Raw genomic sequence first — 23,060 nt, forward strand, 5'->3', positions numbered from 1 at the left:
TATATATAAAGATTTTTTATATCCGGATAAGAAGTATATCCAGGGGAAGTATAATACTCGCCAACTATTATAGAAATATAATAGTGGTGAGAAGAAGGGAAATTCTTTAAACAACATTAATATTATATCTGTTATTCTTCTGATATTTCTTTTATCTTTTAACATTTAGTTCTCCAATTTTGCTATAAATGAAATAATAAGCGAAATTCCAGCCATTGCAGTTTCCTCAGCAAAACAAATAGGTTTGAAATATGCTTCTATCTCCAGTGGACCAAAATTTTTGACGACCTCCGAAAAACTACGTCATGAGCACCAAAAACATAGTTAACCATTTTCTAAAATTTAATATTAGTATATTTTTTAATTATTCCTAAAATATCATATGGGGAATGGTAATTTTAAATTTGGAACAGAATTTCACTATGCTATTGGCGGAGTTCCCTATACTTGGAGGCTGTTACTACGGGTCTGAATGAAGAGAAACAAAAAAGAAATTATGGAAACAACAAGAGAATTAGTTCATAAGAATTACACAAGTTCATAGTAGTCATAGTAATCAATGCAACCTAACTAACAAAAATGTTTGAAAACCTTTCAAAAGTCTGTTGAGTCAATAGGGTCATGTATTGCCGATTTGAAGATCTGGACGGTGTATAATTATTTAGAATAACAACTAGCAACTAGGTGTATTCATGATTTGTTAAACGTAAACTGTTTTACCGTGTTAAATGTTATAAGTGCTGTGTGAGCAGGCCTATTTAAAGTCATGTTAAATATTAAATGCATAAGAGCTCCTAGAGGATTTTCTGAGCTTAGTTTTATAACCTTTCCTTCCAAAACTTCATGTTATTGTTTACTTCTAAGTTTGTATTATAGTAATTTATTACAACTTGCCTAAAATGAAAGTTTGACCCCTGAGTGTCTTGTTGATCTTCTAACTTGTGAGAAAGAGAATCTACATGAGCTAATTGACAACTGTTATTACATTATTATTATTATTATTATTATTATTATTATTATTATTGTCATCCATTGCTTTATTGGTTATAAAAACATCCAAAACAATACTAATACAAACTACGAGCAAGTAATATGTATAATACTAAATTGCTAGTTACTATGACAAGAAGCAAAATGGTGACGAGCTCAGCTGGTCTGTTGCGTAACATCATTCTCCATATCAAACTCTCAACCATCATATATGTTTTATCGTTTTAACATGGTAAAAGAAGGAAATATTTCTCCATTTAACATAAGTTTTTTCCATTTAACATGTTAAACTAAACATCATGAATACCCGTAATGGCATGAGAGAAAAATTTTAGGACCGAAATATAGACGGGTTACATATTAAAATACTCCTCTTATAAATTAATAAACCCTTAATGTCTATAGTAACATCCCATGGCAAATATAACATTCGTAACTACTTCTACAAATGTATTATGGTAACGGGAAGACATATAATGCGTGGTTTGGCTTTCACCACTTTGACGCAAGAAAGGAGAAAAACTGCGGGTGCTGGATGTGAAACCTCTGCTGTCCTCTGAAATATTTGACGGCTCGTGACGATGGGATGGCCAATGGAGCAACCCCAGCGTGCGACATGTTCTCACTTGGGCAATTAGAAGCGGCCTTGCTCTGATTGCTCTAGTGCTTTCTCTAATTCGTTAATGTGCTATATGCTCCCTTTGATTATCTTGTTGTCATTAAATAGTCACTTTTCCTTAATTATCAGTTCGAGATTAAATCGTTAAGGATAATTCATTTGTTTTCGGAAAGGTGCACAAACAAAGACTAAGGAGGCAAGTGCAACGTAGGGAATGGGAAAGATGGATGATGTGATAATAGTAATATAAAATAAAATAATGAAGGAAATAAAGAGCATACAAGGGTTTAAAAATCTTACTAATATTGGATTTCAAGCAAAAACTGTTGTACAAGAAATAGAACATTGTTAAATAGACTTGGTTTGTTAGCCATGAGGCTTTGATACCTGAGAATTTTAAGGCGTAACCTTATCATTGAGTTAAAATGAGCGTATGTTCGAATCCGGTCTGGGTGGGTCGAAATTGGCTTAGTGGTGAACCCATGGAATAAATCTCTCTTTAATAAATCAATTATTCCACTCTGAATAAACTGGTCTTCCCCAACATGTTTTTTTTATTTTTTCAGAGGATTAAAATAACTATCCAGGAAGAGGAGAAGCTATCTAGTCACAATTTAATTTGTTTGACATACGTTTAAAATAATATTTGTGCTAATTTCTGACTTAATTTAATCATACCGTCCTCTCTAGATAAAAATGAAGTTTAAAATATTTCAATATATGAGGAAAAGTGGATTGAATTAACACTTACGAAAAGCAAAACTGGATCCCAAGAGTTCCCAGTACCTCTCTGTCAAGTGCTTTAATCCTTTGCACTCCGTTGTTCTCTCTGAGGGGCCATGAACATTTACTAGCGATTACGGAAAATGAACTTATTCCACCACAATTTAAGAAACTCTGGTTTTCCTCTAGTTTTCTATCTAAATGGCACAAATTATGATGAAAACATCAAGATGCCTGATAAGTAAATCAACGGGTTTTACGACGTAAGAGAACCGTATTATACACTTCTCTAATCCTTTGAGTAATATGTAAGACTAGAGGAACAAAGATACACGTGTATGGTTCGATGATGTAGGGAAACTTGATAAGATAATAAATAAATCCTAAAACTGAGAAAATAAATTTACAAGAATTCACACCTCTAAAGTAATAAGACAAAGTTGTGATCACGCAATTTACCATTAATGTTCCGTAATGTCTAAACAATTCCTTTACCCTTTTTATCATTCTACAATCATTATTTTTTTAATATAAAAATGGCAAAACGACCAAACAATAGTGAGGTTCTAAAGTATTTACTAAATAATATCACGATTCCAGGGTGTACATTTGCGTGAAAAAGTAGCTTCGAGTTGCTGGTAGGTAACGTCTGAAAGGTCCTGAGTGCTAATAATATGCTAAGGTTTAATAATACCGAAAGCCATTGGAGACTGCCATTTGAACCTTAGAAGATGAAGTTAAGATTCATATTTTGGGACATACCCCATCCTCTACACCGTCTATACAGCTGACATTCCAACCAATCCTAACACTATCCTCACCACGTATGCCGATGACACATGAGTGCTCGCTGTTAATAATAACCCATTAATTGTATCCCAAAATCTCCAATCCCATAACACAGCCCTCGAAGATTGGTGTCGTAATTGGAGGATTAAGATAAATTCCATCAAATCACCTATACCCTTCGTCGTAAACCTACTGACTCCTACAGTTTCATTTAATGATGTTACTACCCCTGTCGAACAAATCCGCTACCTAGGACTACATTTGGACAAGCGATTAACCTGGAATCCTCACACCAGACTGAAAGGACAGGAAACTGCACGTCGATTTCGACTATTAAAGCACTTACCAGACAAACGGTCTAAACTGCCAACACTTACAAAAGACTGATCTACATGACTGTAATAAGGCCAATCTGGACATATGGAGTTGAGCTTTGGGGCTCCACTAAACCTTCGAATTCCTCTCGTATTCAATCCTTACAATCCAAAATCCTTCGTAAAATCCTCAATGCTCCTTACTTTGTCACAAATAAAATCATACATAAAGACCTTAATGTTCCCTATGTAACCGATCTTGCCCGAACCAGATATCACTCCTTCCATTATAAACTCTCTAACCATTCAAACCCCCTAGTTTCTAATCTTGCATCCTCTTCCATTGCTGACAATCCTCCGAGTTGCCTGAAAAGAAGATGGCAACGAGACCAGCTAATGTAAAATGTCATTAGTGTGCTACCAATTTCTCTACACGCCTGTAACACTTAGATCAGATTAACTAAATGTATTATGTGCAGTTGTAAATAGCAATAAATAAATATTAAAAAAAAAAAATGTTTTGGGACATACAATAAGGATGAGAAAGGTAAACCAAAGGTGTTTTGTCACACTAAAATTTTCTATTTATTTTGAGAAATCACATATAAACTAAGTGAAGTTAATTTCTTATAATCGTATAAGGTAAATAACATAACTTAATTAGACATGTGTCATAAATGACCTCATTTCTGCACTATTTAGTTTTATTAATTCCAAATGTAGAAAATGTGAATTATCATTAGGTGACAGATAAATTAAATCTGCTTAACTTCATTTTAATATTACAAAACCCAGAATCACGTATCAAAAATACACATCTTTCACTTGAAACCTCCTCAGGATTTTCCCCAACAATGTACATTTATAGTAATGGGAGGTGAGCAATAGGGGAGAGTGTGAGAAAGGGTGAAACTGCTAACATAACAGTCTTAACATTTATTTCTATTTATATAACATGCTGTAAAAGGATAGACATTGGTGTATACCCATCATATATATTGGGTGTCCAATTATATATGTTCACCCTCCCCCCCTCCACATTCCAACATTTTTGAAATTATTATTTAATTTTAGCTTGGACAAAATAATGGAATGTGGTCTAACAGGGGTCCCGCTTGGTCAAGGTCTAAATGGCTACCAAAAAAATTATATCTACAATATTAACAGTATATAAACATTTACCCATAAAATAATCATTTTAATTGGAAGGATCGTTAAATGTTTTGTTTTTTTAAGTTCATAAACATTAATGGAATGTTTTAAAAATTCTATGATTGCCTAAAAGATTTTAGGAGCTCCCGATTAAAAGATTAAAACTGACTATTCTTCGAATATTTCAAAGATAAGTAAATTACCGTCTTACATTTAACTAAATTATTTTCAGTTTTTGCGGCAAAAAGAATTGTGTGATGCATTAGCTCCAGTCGGATTAGGTTAGAAAGAAGAATTTATAAATTAATTGTTTTAGTTATAACCTTTTTAGGCGGAGTCCTTCATTTAAAAAAATAAATAAATAAAAATACACATAGATTTATCAACTTTAAAAATATAAAACTAAGTATAAAACATCAGTATAATGCATTACCAATTTAAACCTTTAAAATCTAAAAATCTCGATAATTAAAAATAATAAAAGAGAAAAATTGGAATAAATAAAGCCTATTATAATTAGTGTAACAAGATATACAATTAATTTTTTTTTGAAAAATATAATATATTAATATTCTAGTTGATTTATTAATGATTTTTTTTTTTAAATCTAATAAGTAATTTTGTTTCATTTGTACAAAGAATAAGATTCTACCTTGAATAAATTTAGGAATCAAAATAGTATTGCTATGATAATGCAATAGTGACGTATTGTTTAATAAATAAATGTTTACGCAGCTCTATTGAATGTTACATGATGCATGTATTTTTATTTTTCTAGAATAATATCCAGTTTCTACAGCAACAATTAGATTGCACTCCAAAAAGATGAATGATTCATCAAGTAAAAATAGTTTTAATTTTCTAGTATGTTTAAAGGTAAATTATGCACTGTAACACGAATTCACTCAAACTAAAATCAAATTGAATCCATTTTCTTATCTAAAGAAACAAGTTAGATCGAGTACAGTTAATCACTTTATTCCAAACTAAAAATGTTTTAACTCAACAAAAACTAATTCAGACAACTCTAAATACTATTAGCAACCTCAAAGAATATGTTACGAATAATTTATGCAATAAATATGCAGAAAGGGGACTTGCTTTTGTCCTGCTAGATTTTTCGTTTTACGCTGGACGCCGGGTCTCAAATTAATTGAATTACACATCTTATGTTAAATCCTAGAGGTGGTTATGGCCGAGTACGTTTAGTTAGAGTTATAGTCTGAGTGTCCGGTTCGTAGTGGTGCGAGTTCGATTCCTACCTGGACCAATCAGGTGTTGGAACAGACACTCAGCTGCCAGTGGTTGCAAAAAAAGACAAGGCTAGGCCCACTTTTCGGACTAGTTATCCACCATTACCATTACGAGTATCTTAGGTCCTAAATTCAACAATCGCCCAAGGATAATAAGTTATTAAAATTAACCTGAAAAATAAGCTGTAGTAATTACGGCATTTTCTAATGTTATCTATCCCAATGTTATCGTTTCGTAGTGTTATCTAGTATTATAGAAATTTAGCAAGTATCAGGAAATGGAACAAACTAATATAAGTTCCACTAGAAATAATTTGAGTAACTAGAATATTTTTGTATCAATATATTTTACTGAAATAGCAATTGCATTAGAATTTATTTCTATTGCGACATGATCTGAATGCTCACAATGGAGTTGCAATGCAGGCTGTAAAAGATTTATTCGGAACAGGGACAGTTTGGATGTTTTGAAAAAGCCCTCCAGGTTGGACTAACATTAAGCAGACCCACCACGAGCGCCTTTCTATAAGCCCAGTGATTGTCGTGTTATATAACACTGATCGAATATTGAGAGTAGACCACGCAGGGCACGCACTTGGAAGCCTTCGCCGGGAAACCCCACAGCTGTCCAAGGGTGTGAGGACCAAATGTGAAATCGGGGGTGATTGTGAAGTGAGCAATTTATTTTGATAGCGAGAATCAGTCATTAAATTAAATTCATTATCTCCTTTCCGGAATTAACGATATTTTATTAGTCGCTTGGGCGATTAATAATGGCAGAGGTACCATGTGAAAGTCGGTCCTTACAATAAAATAAGAACTAAAGGTATATGTAATTAATTTTTCTGTTCGAAAGAAACTATAAACCCAAGTTTAAATACGAAACATGCACAATCACGAACTGTCATAAAATCTAATTATTATGTGAGGACGTTAAAGCCGAGCAGGGTGGTGCTAGTGACGTATGATACGTTGAGTACTAATGACTCAACGCCTAGTTTTGGTTTTTATTGATACCTTAGAGCATTTTGTAACTTAAATTTCAAATCGAAATAATAATTATGCTCTATGCGAATCAGATAGGTTATTTAAAGTTAACACAGCCGATGGAAGTCGTCACAACATTAATATATATTTGAAATAAACAAAAAATTGTAATTTTGTAAATAGGGCAATTAAGCTAAAGATGACAATAAAGATCTTTGATGGAAGACTAAAGCCGACATATATATATATACTCCATACGTTTTGTTAAAATTCGTTCCAAAAGGAGTGATCCCTCCCCATTCCTATACCCCCCGGCCAGCGAGCGACTCCTCCCTTATGCTATGAGGGAAAGGAAGGCCAACGTTGTAAGTATAAATATAGATTTATATTTTAGATATAAGTCTTTATGTATTGTATTTATACTCGTACTGTAAATAAAAAATATAGGAGGTACGAAAAAAAAATATTCATATCATTTTTATGTATGATTATTTGAGTGAAGAAGGTCAACGTTAGGTTTTCGAAAATATTATATTTTCGTATAACGTTTAACTTTTTAGTGTTAAACTAAATTTAAGAGTTTTACAGAATATTTGTCCCTAAGATAGATGATACGCCAGTGACACGGAATCACGTGACCTTTACACGGTAAATACAGTTGAATATATATGAAATTACAGCATCACGAAGATTTAAATCAACTAATAGAGTTTGTATATTGGTAAATGACGGATAAACACCAAGAGGTACAAGAAGATAAAATTGAACACTATTAGGTCTAATGATAACATTAGATCTGTAATCTATAAAGATTTTATTTTTAATTGGATTTAGTGGAAAGGACTAGATATTTCGTATTCAACATGAAATTTAATTAGGTCACTTATAAAAAAGGTAGTTTTCTTCAACTCCGATTTAAAAAAATAAAATAATTAGTAAAATCGTAAAAATTCAATTTTTTACAATACAAGCAGTGACTGTAGTTTAATAATTCCTGTTTTGTATTGTTAGATACTTCAAGCGTAAATCACCTATATTTAACTGGTTATACATGAACAATGGTGCAATCAGTCAACAAATTTAACACGTTGAGTCATGTAAACATTTTTTTTAGCTTGCTCTAATCCAATAAGTAGCCATGTTCAAGGATTTTTAGTAAATGAAAAGCAGACTTTCCAATATCAAAAACTATAATAGCATGACACTTATTTCATTTTCAAAAGTATGAGAATTTTTGTTACACAAAAAGACAAAACTTTAATAGGATAAGAGTAGAAAGAAGTGGTAGCAAAAACCGATGAGGAATCGGCTTAACGACTACGATAATTTGGACTTGAAAGGTTTGGAAGTTAAGAACAACCAGGACTACTTATATAATGACCGTAACCCAAATTAGAGTTATCATACTATGACGTCCTAGAAATAAGGAAAAACTCTGCCATTACCCGGGCATTACTGAAATAGACCTTGAGTCTTGCAGGCTTCACGAGCGTCCTGCTGTAAAATACGGCAGCACAGCACCTAAGAATGGTAAACGGTCGACCATGAAGACGCCGAACATCCGCTAGAAGCGAGAAGAATTATAAATACTGCAGTAAATGCACTTAGGGTAACAATGAATAAAATACAAATAAAGATATTGGTCAATTGTAATTCATACAAAGTATAAATAGATTAAACTATACACTAAATATTATAGAAACCTCTTATGCGCAAAAACAATCATACAGAACAGGAAAATACATTTCAACTGTTTAAAAAAAACTGGTAGCCAAGGAAGAGGATGTTAAATGAAAAATATTAATTAACATAAGCAAGTAAACATTTTTATCTCAGACTAAAAAGAATACGGATTTCAGTGATTAAACAATTAAAAAGTAATTGGAACAGTTAACTATAGAATTTTTTCTTTCCTATTAAACCTAATTAAATTAAATATTAGACACAGTTTTCATGTTTCAATTGGACAAAAAAATAAACCAAATAAAGTGGAATGTAAAAACAAGGAAATTATCAATTAATTTTTTATATTCCTAGAAAAAAAATTAAATAACAGAATAATGACAGAGTTAATCTTGATATATTTTAATCTTAGTATGAAAGTATGAATCTAAACTGATAAAAAACAAATAAAAAAAATTCTATCAAAATATTACTTTAAAATCTAAAATAAAATAAAAAAAAAATTCCATTTAAGTTTTATACGGAATAACATTCCTTAGTGTTACAGCCAATACCAAAGATACACTTCTACACTAAATAGTTAACATCTCTGAGAATTACCATAGTCTGAATTTATGCAAATGAAGAAATGTTCTCATTTTTTTTCTAACAGTTGTTCTCATGTCAATTTCATATTAGCTTAAAAACCAACATAAAAAATATACACCATTTATAAACCAATCTATTAACTTTCTAGGACATTAAGATACTAAAAAATCACATAACTTATCATCTAAATCACTTACATACGTCCCAAAATATTAAGTAGACTAGTGGGCTCGTTTTTAGTTATCGTTATTTTTGTGGTTTTCGAATTAAAAATAAATAAATAAACCTAAGGAACAGGAAGACGAAAATTATGAAAAAATAATTCTTGTTTTTGAGTTGCTTTAAAATTCGTATTTTAGGTCTTCTCCAAGTGGAAATAACGAATATAAATTTTGTTCTTTAGCATTAAGAATACAGCAGTTTACCGAAATACAACGAAATCCTAATACAATAGAGAACAATGAGATTTTTTTTTTAAACAAAATTAAAGGTACTTTAGAGGATTTGTTTTCTTACTCTTCATTAAAAATTAAAATTAAAATTACTTCATACATATATAATACATGAAAAGTAAAATATATACTTTTACTGAGTCTTTTCCCTTTGATTGCCTTGTGGCATCATAAGGTGTTGATATCAGTCCATCTAAGGTGGTATAGTCTAAGGCTACTTTAGAGAAATTTTTTTAAAAATTCGTTATTTAAGTCTTGTCAGACTATTTCAAAGAGGATAAGACCTACCTGATTTTAAAGAATATATAATTCTATATTAACATGGCGAGTTTAATCATTTGAGTCGTATTGTAAAACATCGAGAAAAAAATATGAAAATCGATTCTATATAGTCACGTCACAGGTATATACCAACCTTAAATAAGAAATTAAATTTAAATATGTAAATTTTAAAGGGTTGAGGATCCCTTTACATGTATTATCGTCGGAGACTCGATTTCGAAATTTGTATATATATATATACTATCAAAATATAAGGTATTGTATATATATATAATACCTTCCCTTTCTATATATTTCGTACATAGGCAAGTGAAAGTAAAAAAAAAAAAAATAAAACCAATGATTCATCTTCTACAACAAAAAAGAAAGAGAAAAATTTCCAATCGGTGAAAGAGATTTGGCACCAGGCCAGAAGAACCAAACCATATATTTCCGCAATCCTCTTCTGGTAAACATTTCCTTTACTCGACATAGTAAACTTGGACTTCCCGTTGTCGTTGATTGGTGAAGAAAAGACAAACATTTAATTCTCGATTGGATACGAAAAAAAACAGAAGCTCCTTAAAAAAAAGTAATAACTGTTAAAGAAAGAACAATCAGAGCATTTGTTTAATATTTAGTCACATTATTCAAAAATTGAAAAATTCAGTTAATACTGAGAAACCGGTGTGGGTGAAAAAATACGTATATTATCATTAGTTTAATTTAAAAATAAATCCACAGTAGTTTGATAAATATTCCATTACTGTATGAAGTTTAGATAAATGTTCATCAACTATAGTGGTTGTTGTACTTTTGTCGTTACATTCTTTCCTTAAGGTAAAAGACGACTGTATACTATATTTATGAAAATATGAAGAAAGTTTTATGACTTAATAGTTATATGCTCCATATTTATTATTAATCAAAATTATTTGGACGCTTATGGGCGTTATTTCTACACTTGTAAAGAGGTCCATAGCCACCATTTACCTCTTAGAGTAAGCTACTTTTAAAACCTTAAATTTTTTTTTTTAATTACGTAATAAACACTAAGTCAACTAAAGAAGTAAAATAAGAAAAACTGAAGGTGTCTCTACTCGAAACTTTTATTTTATGTTACATTTCAAGTTAGATAGGTTGGAGATTATAAGTGCGAATTCCCAAAACTTCAACCGCAAAATGGTTCAAACCTGTTGGTAGATCCTGGGGTATTATCAGCAGAACTCCACACTACCTTTCAAACTAGAGAGTTATAAATATTTGGTTCAGTAAATGATAACACTACATATCAATATCAAGTTAAGTAATAAATATTGAACTTTTTGTAATAGAATAAAGAAAATATAGAGAGGAAAAATATTTGTTACGACCTGCCCAATGATGAGAGGAGACTTGAGTGGTTTCGACACCACACAATCCCGAGGATGTCTAAACAGATAACTTTTTGCTGAGACTCGGCTCTGAGAGAGAGAAAGTGCCCGATCACGGGAGGTACCGAGGGCTTAATGGTCCTCAAGTCTTGTGCAACCGCCTCTTCTTCACTTCTTCGACCATCAATCGAAGAACCAGTTCTTACCTCTGTAAATTATTACAGATGGCTCACGTACATAAGAACCTTTAACGATATGATAAGCGTGTTTATATAATGTTGGAATTTTAATAAGCGTTTCATCATAAGTAAACGTATACTTTGAGAAGATTATCATTTTTAAAAGCATGTTATTTAATACTTTAATGAACATGAATGGAATATCAAGTAACTAAACGTGTCTGCATTTACAAGTGCATTTTATACACCCGCAATAATTCTTATAATTAAATCAACAGGGAAAATGTTTAATCTTCAACCTAAAATTACAATTTTTTTTTTTAAATTGATAGATTTATTTATAAGGACCTTTGTCAATGTTATTAAAATTATCAATTAGTGTTCCCCTTAAAAGAAAAGTTTCTTAAAATTACAGATGAGGAAATTGAAGAATAAATATTAGTGGGTCCACAATGATGGCATATTGAATCCACTGGAGAAAGCAGCTTGGCAAGCATTCAAAAATCTTATTGGCAGTTTCTTGGAGAATTGAAAGGTGAAAAATTACTGTGATAATGTCACAGACCTTTTAACATCTTATAAGGATTTTGATTGTAATATATCCTCCTCCCGCAATCGGAGTTTACTTAGGTGTCACCTAGATAATGAAATATTTTGGCACAATGAGTAATGAGAAGAAGTGGTCCCTATTCATCAGATTTCAAAGCAAATATAATTCTGATATCCTGGCTGATTAACGTTGAACCATCAAAAGGTTAACACATTTTGTGGTTGATACAGTATTGGAATTCCCACTAATAATTTCCAACCTATCTAACTTAAAATGTAACATAACATACATGTTTCAAGTAGAGACGCCTCACAGTTTTTCTTATTTTACTCCTCTAATTGACTTAGTGTTTATTACTTAGTTTCTAAACAAATTAAATGTTTTAAAAGCAGCTTACTCAAAGAGGTAAATGACGGCTATAGACCTCTTCACAAGTTTGGAAATAACTCCCATATGCGTTCAAATTAATTTTGATTAATAATAAATATGGTGCATATAACTATTAACGCTTCAGGAAAAATATAGCAGAATTTTTACTTTAGAAGTGAGTTCCAAATGTTTGAGTATTGCGTAATTCTGAATGGAGAAAATATAAAAATGTTTGCAATCAAAAATGCTTATCTTTTGGAAACCATACGTGATGGGAAATAACCGATATCATATTTTATTATGGGAAAAAAAGTTGCTATAAGCACTACATATTCTTCATTCCAAAACAAAGAAGATTTTCTTTTTTGTTCCGCAAAGTAATTAACAACTATTGCGAGGTGTCGCTGATGAGTAACGATTTCGTCCTTGCCATGTACGATAAAAAAATGACTCATCCTGTTTGTTTCCAAGCTCTTAAAAACCTATTCATTATCTGCTTTGTTAATGTTTCAAAGCCTTCATAAAAAATAAATAGGTTCCAGCAAGGTTAAATAAAACGTTGAAATAATCGAAATATTTTCCTACATAGGCCTACTAAGCTGTTAGTTCTTTTAAAAGTTTCTTTTTTTTATTGGTCGTATAAATTTATCGTTTATATTTTAACTTTAATTAAAACTATTATAGTGGAATTAATAATATTCTTGGTACAGATAATGAATTAAAACCTCTGGTTTACTTGATTATCTGAATGTTCATTAAAACAGTGACTTTAATGCATAAGTTGGTGAATTAAGATTATCCCCGACGGTTAATTTCTGGATAATTAAAGGTGCAATTAAATAAGAAAGTCTCAAATTAAAATTACTTTCAATCTGAAGAAGATGGTCAGGGTAGCGGGTTGATCTGACAGGCCAGAGTCTTATTAACCAATCGCTTTGAACGTCAGACATTAAATAGTTAAAAACTATTTGTTCTTTTTTGAACCCAACCCTGACCATCTTCATATTTTAAGTTATACGATCAACTATATATATAATAATTTTTTTTCCATTCGAATATTATAATTTTGTCATACTTAATGAAAGAAAGAAATTTCTTGTTGATACTCAGGATAAAATTTATTTATTCAGGTATTGTGGTCTGTCAATGATTTACGTATAATGTTTATCATACGCTTATAGCTTTCAGATCATACCAAAACATTTCTGCTAATACTTCACCATCTTTATTTTTATTTTCTTCAGCTCTATTTCCGGAGACTGCATCTAGCCATTTCTTTCTCAACAACCTTGACTCAGTGAAAAAACATATTTCTATAAATACGCATGGTTAACCGCCTTCTTCACTTCTGGTAACTACTTCATTCTTTCACTAAAGTTACTGAGTGTAAGATTTAGCTAAGTGCCGTTTAATGCAGTCTTGTGAACTGTAATAGGAATGTTCTTAAAGTCTTTAGTCTGGAATCAAAAATGGCCTAGTACAACAGATTTCTCAAAAATTACTTGACTCATTGTTTGGAATTCAGAAATTTTGCAGGAACGAAGGTAGTAATTCATATTTCTATATTTTAAAAATATAAAATCATTTATTTATAACTATAACTAATTGATGAAAATTCAACAAAACATTTTATCTATATACTATTATTTTTTGGTGAAAAAAACACTATTGTTAGTTGGTAAAATAAAATACAAGACAGCTTTCCAGTAAAAATAAAGGGCTAATTTGAACCTGGATTTTATGGATTTAATGGAATCCTTATTTTATTTCTGCCGACGTTTCGTAAATTTCAAGCCTTCATTAGGGTTGATTGCATATGAAAATTCTGCTACAAATATCGGTCTTTTGTTTGTAATTTTGCATAAGCCGACATTTACGCGAAGGAGAATATTACTTTCGACTGACTGACCTAATGAATGCCGAAAATTAAGACGAAACGTAAGCAAAAATAAAATAAGTTTCACTAATTTGTGCTTATTAATCTGCTGACTACACTCTCGACCATTTTATCCTCATATTTAATCCACAGTCAACAATGAAGAAATCCTTCCTCTTGCAGGTAGTCCATACAAAAAATGTTGCTTCTTATAACTTTCCCGCTTTTTCAACGTCCATCGCCAAGTTATATATAAACCCCTGTATTACTCCGCCACGACAAGACTTTTGTATCGCAGCTGCAACCAGACGGACTTGGTAACGGTAGCCGAGACATCATTGTCGATAAATCGGTTCCCAAGAGGATGATCTATAACCAGTAGTCCAGACCGTTAGCAACAGTTCAACATTTTCTTTTGTTTCCCACAGGATCTGGAGCACTGATTTGATGCTTCATTTCTTAATCTTCAATAGCAATAGCGAATAGAATGTCAAAAAAATATATATAATAAAAAAATCGCAAATTAATTATCCACTTTAACCACATTTCTTATATAAAAACAGGCAGTTAAAACATCAGCATCACCGGTTCTCTTGTTAAAAATCATCGTGCAGAGATGATTCTAGGCTTTATAACATATATTATAATATATATAATTTTCTGTTTTTTATATATTTAGAGAGGGTGGTAAAGGTAAAAGTAGCAAATGTCATAAAATGGCCAAAAATGTTAAATATTTTAAACAATAATGAACATTTTTAAATTCTGAATTAGTCACCACCTTCTATAGATACAATAAGATATTAATTAAATATATAAATAATATTTAACCCCTTTGCCATCGATTCGTTAAAAATTTAGTTCAGGTTTAAACAGAAGGCATCAAACTGTTAATAACAAAAATGATACATATGATAATATAATAATAATAATACTTTATTTATTTTTTAATGGGACAACCCACGTACAAATAGAGTTAGCCAGTGAAATACATGAAATAGATAATCAATTGTAGTAATTTTACAAAAATGATGAGTTAAAGATCGTTTATATAAATTAATAAGAAACAATATACCCAAGCTGAGCTATCCACATTCGTTAGAATAAAACAGTAAAACAAAAACGTCACTTCATATTTAACAATATTAAAAATTCATATTATAATATAAAATACACATTTTAACAAGTAATATATCTGTATAGGCTCATCTTTATAGTTATAAGTAATATTTATTTTATATTATACCTACACGCCCATACACCAACTATTTTCATCGTAGTAAATAATTCACCAAAAATGTTTTGATTAAAACTACATAATTCGTCTAATTATACATATTGTATATAATATAAAAATTATTTACTACCTCTACATCAATATATTACTACATCTTTCATAAAATATATATTTATTTGTGAGTCTTGAGGATTAGTCAATAATTCAACTATATTTTGGCGAACTTTATTATTTGCATTATCCTGCCCTACAAGGACTATACAAACAATAAAGTTGCCAACGTCGCCAAAATATAATTGTATTATTGACTGATCCTCAAGAGCCACAAAATATATATATTTAAAACAGTTATCAATATATAAATATATACATACATCATATTTATATGTTAGTATAAAGATGTTGTTTTACAGTATAATCTCCGGGATCTACAATTGAAATGGACGGTGTCAACAAACTTTCCGAACAATGAGCGTTAGGATCACTGATGCATCAGAGCATTTCTAAATAGATGGGTTCCGAACATCCAACGTTTTTACCTCACCATTAGACCAACGGTATCGTACGGTAAAAGAAAAATATCATTTAAACATTCCAATACAGTGTATAAATAAAAGTAACCAACCCCTTTTATAGTCATCAAGAATATAATTGAAATATTATAAATATGATAGAAACTGTATTTTTCTATGATCGTAGTTAAACGAGGATGTACAACTTAAAAAATTAATTATTTCCCTTTTTAACAGTTTAAACATTATTTACAAGTTAAAACTACTTGTGCTATGTGCAATAATACTTCCTGTTCAATCCATTTTCAAATTTTTATTATTTTTTTTAAGTAAATATTAGTTATTACCATTCTATTACTAAATTTTCAAGAAGTAAGAGTATTTTTTTAACTTAATTCAACTGTTTTAGAAAGAAATTCTTTTACCTCATGGTAGTCTAAGTACCCAAAACTGTAAATTAAAAAAAAACATTATAAAACATCGAATATATACTTTCAACTTCGACGTCAAAATTGATTAATACACTAACGTGATATTTTTATCATTAATATTTTCTCCAACTTTTTCTCCCATATTAAACATATGAATGTACCTTCATGGATTTTAATTCGGAACTCTTCGATCCCATGCTTGTAATAACTTCAAATAATTATTAGGAATATTGACAAGTTGCTACAGAAAAAAAAGGAATGTTTAAATTTATTGTATTAATAATGTCTACTAAACCTGCATCTTTCTTTCTTTTTTTTTAAAGCAAACAATTTCTATTTTAATTCAGTAAAAGAAAATCGTAATCAATATTTAGTATGTGAAATCACAAGTATTTAGTTAAATAAATACAAATAAATGTAGATTGAAACATTCCCAAAAATATTTCTCTGACAGTCATTTAAAGGTACACCGTTCATTGAAGCAGGAATTCACTTTAAAAACTTTTTTAGTTAATATAATATGAGAAACTATGGTACCTATTTTATAAATAGGTTTTGTTATAAATGTTTTAAATACTATAATCGATTTTAAATTAAAGAAATCTAAATATGAACAACCAGAACCTGAATATGAAACAAAAATGATTAAAATTACAAAGGGGTACAAGGATTTTCAAAACACAGACAAAAGGTAATCGTTTATGATCGGCTAAATAAAATATTGCCATAAATAATTATTGTTTTGCCACAAAGTAAATGTGATAGTATAAATCAAATTTCATTCAAATATCTAACTTTAAAAGAAAGATCTATACAATTAGATAATATTTTAATAAACACTATTTAGAACGCGTGGATTCGAGTATGTACATTTTTTTTTAAAAGTCTAACAGAAATATATTTTATTATAATCAACCAAAAAACATTGCAATTAATGCCTGCTTGAAAATATAATATTTTCACATACTTATTCTATTTGTATTGTCTTTTGTTTAATAATGTAATTAAATTATTTGTACAGTACATGAAATAGCAGGAAAGCATATCGACAATCAATCCTACAAATGAGGGCACAAATTTTATAATTTGAAATAAATAAATATTTAAAAATTAACAATTCCTTATTTATAAGTTTTATTTATATTTTTATATTAATCATATTATAAACTATCACTTTTTGGCATAACAAAATATTTTTGCAGATCTATATTAGATATTATGTATTCATATTACTGAAAATATATTAAAAATAAGTTCACATGTTCATTATATTGACAATCTTCTGCGTTTAATAAAATAGTAAAATTATTGTAAAGTAGATAACAGTATAATTACATAATTATTATATTTTCGTATTACCGTGCATCTCCTTAAATAAAATAATTTCCGAATACGGCACTGGGAAATGTAACAAATAAATCAATCTCAGGAATTGATAAAAATCAAAAACTTGATGAAATATGGAAAGTTAAATAATTCCTAGCTGACATAATTTGCTATTTGGTAATCTTCATCATGGTGTTTGGTCAACCCCATTCCATATCACTTGGAAACTCCATAAAGAAAACGAGGAATTTTAATGATGTTGATTAATTGAGAGTGGGCTATTTTAAAATGAGATCTGATAGTTTTTATATTAACTTTTTTATTTTTTTTTAAATCACCATAAATAAAATACTGTTAAATGCATCTCATGTTTAAAAACTATTTCTTGAAAGAATAGTAAATCGTAATTAAATTCTTCTTGTTTTTTTAAATTAATATTAAGCAGTATAATGCATAAAAGACTTCCACGTATTGATGGTGAAGACATCTATCAAGAAGAATCGTTTAAACAGAACCTATAACCGTTATAAGACCTTGAATGCAATAAGATAAATAAACATTGAGACATATTTGTAAAATAAACTCATCGAAGAGACATCAAGGACATTAATGCAGTGAAGAAAGGTGAGTCAAGGGCATCCAACCAATTCTGATACATCCATCCAGTAAACAGGTCTATTGCAATTAATATTTATGGGGCACATCAGCGGCTACTTTGTATTCCAGGGGTTGGGTGAATAAGTTAAGATCCTTTATAACCATCAATTGTTATTAAGTATAGTAGTGGTTGTATGATAACAAGTTAAATTAACTTAATAATGCTTAACAATTGAACAAAACCAAGGCTAGTTAAGCAATGATATCCATTGCAGTAAATACAATAATTTTCATAAGAAAATAATATTAATAAATATTTTATGATATTATAAAATTATTGCGATATAAATTTATTATTATATTATAAACATTTGGGGAAGAGTATTGATTGAACAGTGTAATACTTTTTTCAATCTAATTTAAGCATTCCCTGTCTGTTGAATATCTTGACGAAGGAACTCCATGTGAGATATGAAAAAAATCAGTACCCAAAATCACTGTTTTTTCAATAAAAAAACATGACCCCTTTCCCTTTTATGTAGATACAATTTTTTCCTTCATTACAATTTAAATTTTAAAGTTATATGATGCAAACTGTTATGTGTAGCAGTTTTGAAAAATTATACAATGCTTATATTTAGTTCTTATCGCATAGTATTATAGATAAGTATGTTGGAATAATGGAGTTAGATGAACTGACACAATAAATAGCGTTATAGAGCAACAAAGGAGCATTTTGAGAAAACATTCATTTGCCCTCGAAATACTGGCTTGCCTCCCTCCTGGCCCATGCAACTCAAATGTATTCAAATATATTACTTTTCAAAAGTACCAAAATATTCTAATAATAAATGTTTTTATTACTAAACTATTAATATTTATAGATATTACTATTCTTGTTTCACTAAAGGAATGCCCTTGGTCTTGAAACGAAAATAATATAATAAAAAAAATCAATATTTGAAACATTTTTTCCGTCAAAATCTAAAATATATGTTTTCAATGATTAATAAAATAACAATGCAAGCAAAAATATAAATAATGCCATATTTGAGCCGTTGAGTATAAAACTGGTGTGTTATTTCTCTTCATAATTCATTTCCATTAAAAAAAAAGAATATTTAATTTATTACTGAGGGCATTCATTTCAAAAGGCATGCTTTTGGCTGTTCAATTTTAAAAGAAAAAAAAATTTTAACAGAACATTTTATAAAACTTCCCAAAGTTTAGAATATTTTAGAACTCCAGGCTAAGACCACTTTGCCACTCAATGGCTCATGTCATATGGGTTTAAAGGATTTTTCACGTTCAATCTGATCTTGGGTTATGTTACTGTGTTAAGATTTACCGCAATGAATTATGAAAAGTATAAAAAAAAAAAAATTGTATTTTTTCGAATTACGTTGCAAAGAATAGTCAAAATCTGCTTTTCTACACATGAAAAAGTTGGATGAATACTTGGAGATAATTTTAATTTATGAAGCATATCTGCTACTTACTATATTTGTATATAAATATCAAACTTCTAATTTAACTTTAATAAAAAATACATTATTTCTGTAATTATAATAGCTTTTAATATTATTAATCATGAATTACTAATGTATACAGAAAATAATGCATATTGTTTATTTATGATACCTATGATAATAGTTGAAACAATACTCACCAATAAACAGAAATAATCCAGGCCCTGGCGCAGGAGTGAACCTGGAAAAAAAATTAAAGTTTTATTTTGTTTCTTTTATAAAACGATTCAATAAGTTAATGTAAGGATAATTTAAAAAAATATTTTTAAAAATTCTGAAAAAATATAAAAATATTATTTATAAAATACTTCATCAGGAAGTATGCAAATAATTCAATATATTCCCATAAAAGAAATAAGCAATGGATTAAAACTTATATTCAATCTATACTTTAACTAATTCATTCTTTAAAATCAAAATGAAAGATATAATTATTTAAAGAAAATAACTTTTTATATTAATAATGATTGCATTTGGTTTAAAGGACTATACATACAATACAACAAGAGGTAGTAGAAAACAAAGATTATTTCAAAGCATTTGAAGACAGTGATGGAGTACAGAATATGTAACAACTCACTCAAATTTCAAACCAACGGAGATTACTAAAAGGACAGTGTTTTTAATATTTAATTCAGATGAACTCATTGCAAAAGACTCAGGTATGATAAGACAAAACCAGGGCAAAAATATTGTAGAAGTTGATTGTGAAAGTATTGAAGCAATATTGTATTTATTGTTTTTTTTTGAGTTACCAAACTCAATTAATCAGTTGTGTACCGTTGAAAATATTATTAAATGCACTTTTATAAGATTTCCAAGATTATACCTCAGAAATTCATTGAGTGAGGTTCTACCAAGAAATTCTGAAATAACAATTTTTATGGTTTGACTTGTATAATCGCCTAATTAAACAATTTTTTTTCAGATAGGTTGCTATCTTGTAGGAAATTCATCGCAGATTTCGAAGATGCAGACAAAAGTTCAGAAATTAATTACAAGTAGAGAAATTCCGATGTTTATGGGAAAGAAACGCAGTTTTTCAGGAAAATCCTTTTAAAAAAACATATTTTAACAAAGGATTGATGTAGGTAGGTGTGGTTAGTGGCGTTGAACAATTTTTTTGATAAATTACCACCCATTGATTACTGACTTTTCCTCCTGTACTATAATATGTGCACAAATAATGCATATCGATGGCTTACTTTACAGTGGTACTAATTATATTTCTACTAACTTTATGAAAAATAAAATTAAAGGTCTCTTTTTTAGGAATATTACAACTTTTCAGTTATTTTTTTTTCGTAAAAGAGAAAATTATTAATTTAATTGTTTGAAAAGTTAGTGGAAATGTACTTTGAACAACTATGACTACGATAGCTATATTGGACGCTCGTATTACTGTTTGTAGTTAAGCCTTTATTCGTGATTAAAATTCCCTTGCATCCTCTTCCATTCCTGACAATCCTCCGAGGCGCCTGAAAAGAAGATGGCCACAAGACCAGCTAATGCAAAATGTCATTAGAGTGCTACCAATGGGTAGTTGCTCTACTCGCCTTTAACACTCCATTTTAACTAAGACCATATTTACTAAATGTATTATGTAATATACAGTTGTAAATTTCAATAAAGTTATTAAAAAAAAAAATTAATATTTCATGAAACTCTCAAAGAGAACATATTATTTATAGTTTCATTTATAACTAATTTTTGCTCATTTCTGCGTTAGGGCGTAGGAATTACAGGAGAATAATTTTCAAAATTTAACATAACAAAAAAAAGCTTGATACTTCCTTGGGATATTTCCAAACGAAATTCCAGAGCCATTAACTGGAGGATATAAAAGTAACTCAGGTTCGTGACGGCCATGGAACCTCCAAAGCGGTACAAAAAGCACCCGTTCATCAACATCACTCCAAAGAGAAGTATTTCGTAATTGGTGAAAGGCTTCGTATTACATAAATTACTGAGGTTAAATGAACATTATCTGAGGGAAGACATCTTGCGACTTCAGGGATTCCAGGACACCCCTAACCACAGGAAAACGGACACTGCTGGTGAGCTGTCAGATGTCTCCACAAGATACTGAGATATATTGGCTATCTGCAGAATTATTTCGAAAGATGTTTTTTTTTAGTGAATTTTTGTGTTCAAAATCGAATAAATTAAGAATAGGATAAAATTGTGGGTGTTCCACTCTTGATCAACAGTGTAGAAAGCACTTATGAATAAAGTAAATAATACAAACTACATAAAAATATATGATTTTGTGAAATAAACAATACATTACATGTAAATAGGATAGATAATATGATTACCTATTTCTACGTGTGATTAAGTTTTATTTGGTTATAATCTCTCATCTTTCCTTTTTTGGTCTGTAGTGTTCACAGACAAAAGGAGGTAGTAGCTATTGCATGCGTAATATAAATGAATCTGCAATTATATATCCGTATGTTAGGCGTATTCTTATAATAGTTTTAATTATAAATGTAGTACTTGTATTTTTTCCTATCAAAATTTCTTTTATAGTTACATAAATACAATTAATCAGTTCCAGTCGTTTACGTTCACTCTTCTATAATATTATTATTATTATTATTTTATATTATATTCGATATCGATATATGACAAAAACAGTTGTTTTTTTTTTAATTAAACGTATTCGGTAATTTGTGCTGTAGACGGGAGTTAATTTGTGACAGTTCTAATAGCTCTGTGAAAGTCTGTAGGACGACTCCAGGAATGGAAATAGTTCCAATCTACGGTTCTATATTTGGACTATGTCTAAATTTAAAATAAAATTTAAGCTTTTTATTTATCAAATGAGCCACTATTAAAGCAAAGTAGCGTAAACGACTGGAACTTATTTAATAATATTTATGGAAATAAAAATTAGAAACTATAATAAAATTATTAAGAGGATGGTTAGGGTTGTTGTAAAAAAAGAACAAAAATGCTTTTGTAAATACGCCTCACATACACTACGATTAACAATGAAAAAAAAATTGTTTTTGTTTTGTTTTTTTATTATTAGAAATAATAATTCTCCAGCTAGACAAATTCAGCTTATTTTAAAATTTATGTTTAAGTAATTATTATCAAATGTTATCTAATATTGTAATTATAATTATAGTCTGTCGTCCTACAGACTTTCACATAACTAGTACGGCTGTTACAAATTAACTGCAGTCTTCGACAAAATATGCAGAAAACATTTTTCTTTGTCAGACGTGTCAGAATTGAAGCTATGCATCTCATATGTTAAAG

The 23,060-nt window shown here is 29.6% G+C and overlaps 1 protein-coding gene across 1 annotated transcript in view; it reads right to left on the bottom strand.

The window, feature by feature from the left end:
* The window catches only part of LOC106683434 (whirlin), a 305,158-nt gene that overhangs the window by 231,343 nt on the left and 50,755 nt on the right, over positions 1–23,060 (bottom strand). The window contains exon 2 of the mRNA XM_067048756.1: positions 19,931–19,971. The gene's annotated coding sequence lies outside the window, so the exon portion shown is untranslated. The remainder of the gene's footprint in view (positions 1–19,930; positions 19,972–23,060) is intronic.

This window comes from Halyomorpha halys, unplaced genomic scaffold, assembly GCF_000696795.3.
Source record: "Halyomorpha halys isolate HHAL.00 unplaced genomic scaffold, Hhal_1.1 Scaffold483.1, whole genome shotgun sequence".
Taxonomy (NCBI): Eukaryota; Metazoa; Arthropoda; class Insecta; order Hemiptera; family Pentatomidae; genus Halyomorpha; species Halyomorpha halys.